Below are 3246 nucleotides of genomic sequence, written 5' to 3'. Positions count from 1 at the left end.
AGATGACAAAACCAACAACAGTCAACACTGAAGCATTAACAGTCTGATACTAAAGCCAGTGGCGAAAGGTCTGTGCCTGTCTGTCACTTCATGTGGGCCCATTTCTGTTTCTGCCATTTCAAGGTCAAGCAAAGACTGTGGCTGTGTCCGTATGCAAACACTTACCTCACCTCCTGTAATCAAACCACAGCTAAGGGAGCAGCAAGATTGGGGCCGAAGGGTATTTCAGCCTTAACATAAAGCTTTACCACACGGTTGACACACACATACACAGGTGGAGAGAAATTTAAGGATGGGAAAGTTGTTGAAAAGTAGGAAATGTGACCTCTGATCTGTACCAGCACACTCACACAGACAGCTGAGGGACGCCTCGACAGGTTTAAAGTGTTTATGGAGGAGCTGAGTTTGACTTTTCGTTGACAGAGCTTTCATTTACACACACACGCAACCCTGATCAGATAAGAGCAGATCTGTTTCAGTGGCTAATCTTAAATGTGATGAGGTTTACAGGGGTCTGTGACAGTGGAATATACATAAATATCTTTATTTGGGAATCAAGTACTTCCCAAGGGTATATCACACTACCTCACACTATAGGAGCAGGAAACAGGATACTATACATTCATGTCACTTTTATGTGTAGACTTGTTTTGGCTTGACTCCTGATAACTGTCATAACAACATATGACAAAGAGTAAAGGCTGTTCAAAAGGAATATTGGAGAAGGTCAGCATCTTTCTATGTTACATCCATCGGTCTCGCTCTGACACCACTATCTTTGCGACAACCCCATCCCCCCCACTCTGCCGTCCTAAAAGAAGCCTGAGGGAGTCCCTGACTTCCCCCTCCCAAACTCATCCAGCCTGTCTTGTCCCAGCTCAGATCCTATCACTTGCTTCCTAAGCTGACCAGTATTCACCGGGACCTGATCGAGTTGCACAGCAGTGACCACATTTAAGTAAAAAATGTCATGAGTCAGGATTGCCACTCAGTTACGGTTCAAACAGATAAGAAAATAGAGCAGCCAGGAGACAGAAGATAGAAATAACGGCAAATCTGTTAAGTTATCAAGCATTTTGTCTTTGATGTTAGTCTACCAGGCCGAGGAGGACCAACTTATCCTCAAGCCTACCAACTTTTTCCAAGACTGCAACATACAAGCACTTCAGCGACTGAGAGTTTTTTTCGACTTTAAAGGAAGCGTTCAACCTCATGTCTGTATGCAAAATTTGAAGCTGCCAGATGACTAACATAGCTTAGCATAAACACGAAACGAGGGAAACAGCTTGTGGGGGAGGCTGGCAAGCTGGTTACTAGCTATAGCTTCATATTTAGCTAGCATACAATAATTAGATTGGTTTTAATGTTCTTGTCTATGTTAACTCTGGGCATGAAGTACAAAACTGTTTTAATGAAATGTCAAACTATTTTAAATTAATTTTTGTTCTGAGATGTTTTGAAAAGGAAAAGTAATGAAAGCTAACAGTTCTGCTGGGGGTTTTTTTTGTTTTTGTTTTTTACCAACCAGTAGGCTATTCAACCTCCTTTATCTCAAGACTAAGTTAATATTGGAAATGATATGTTGGTATGTTGAACTGAAAAAAGTCAAAATAGACCAAATGCCAGATCTTCATTTAAAATATAAGGTGAGAACAGGAGGGTGCTAATATAAATCTAGAAAAAGTTTAAAGAGACAAAGAGGAAGAACTATACACTGTACATACAGTACTATACATATGCAAAATAGATGCATGTGTAGGTGCAAACAGTTATTTATGTCAAAACAGAGTAGAGTGACACACACATACGCAGACACTGAATGCCACAGAGGAGCACACATGTTGAACGATTGCCAAAATAGAGGGAGATAAAAACTGTTAGCAAGAGTGGAGAGTGGTAGTCGAGGGTGGAGCTTAAGATGTGAGCTAGAGGGGTTGTCTTGGCTGAATTTGAGAGCGTCACAGGCATGCCGTACACCGCAGCTGGTCAGATGGAAATAGACGAGGCAGTAACTGAGCCCAAGAAAGAGGGGGAGCGACTACTTTCCTGAGGGATGCATGCATGGATGAACAGGGTGCCTCTCATCTTCCCTCCCACTCAGTCGGAGAGGCCAAACGTTACAGACATTACAGAGGGACTTAAAGAATTAGTACAGCTGGATATTAACTCTATGGTGATTATTATTACATTAGACAGTCGGGAGTTTGAAATCTGACACATGCTGTTCTAAACATTTTCACACAGAGAAGGTCAAAGGTTCATGTGTACATCAAGGAAAAGGCAAGATATGAGTTCTGTAATGCAAAGATGTTAATGAATATGAAGGTTAGAAACAGGGAAGTGAATCTGTCGGGTTGTAAAGCAACATGAACAAATAATCAAAAGGTTCATATCCAACAATCTGCTCATGTCCCTCCTGTTTCTCCTAACCCAAATATTCACAATGATTGTAAAAATGAATTTGACAGCTTACCATTGAACTTTTTTTTTTGCTTTAGGTGACAGGTGACTCATAGTAAGCACTCAAATGTAAAATATCAGTCAGGAAACTAAAGCTGAATTTAGGATTAAAAATGTTTTAAGTAAAGGCCACAAAGACCCAGTTAACAATCAACAGATAAATTATCTAGAACAGCCTAAACTACTCATGAACATACTCAATTTGGTGCACTCCTATGGCACTTTTTAGCTTCTACGCATTCTCACTAACTTATAGTGGTAAAGTTATCCTACAGTGTCTGCTCACTGGGGGTGAAATGGGTTTCAGTGTCTTGGCTTAAAGTCACTTCAACATGTGAACAGAAGGATGAAGGGATCACACAACGAACCCTGTACTTCACTGATGACCCACTCACAAAACCTGAGCCACATTCATTAAAGCTATTGTAAAAAAAAATTAGCAGAAAAGAAGAAGGGACAAAAACTGATGAATAGAAAGTGAGAAACAAAGTCCAGAGTCAGTTTAATACAGGAAATATCTTTTGTCATCACTGATGTTTGAGCGAGTCCTTTTAGATAAGCTCAGCATCTATATATCATAGACACAATACCAAAGGCTGTCTGGATTTTTAGTTTGTGTAAAATGCAACCTACCATCTGTACATGTAATACTTACCTCTGCTGGTTTCCATGCCCTGTGCTGATTGTTCCATTGAGAGCAAAACAGGGACGTCAGGCAAGTGAAAGTACAAAACTCCTAGTCCCAGTCTCTATATGATTTTTATATCTAAACAAAACTTATTTAGT

The sequence above is a fragment of the Larimichthys crocea genome, chromosome XVI, assembly GCF_000972845.2.
Source record: "Larimichthys crocea isolate SSNF chromosome XVI, L_crocea_2.0, whole genome shotgun sequence".
Classification (NCBI taxonomy): Eukaryota; Metazoa; Chordata; class Actinopteri; family Sciaenidae; genus Larimichthys; species Larimichthys crocea.
This window is presented reverse-complemented; position numbering follows the sequence as displayed.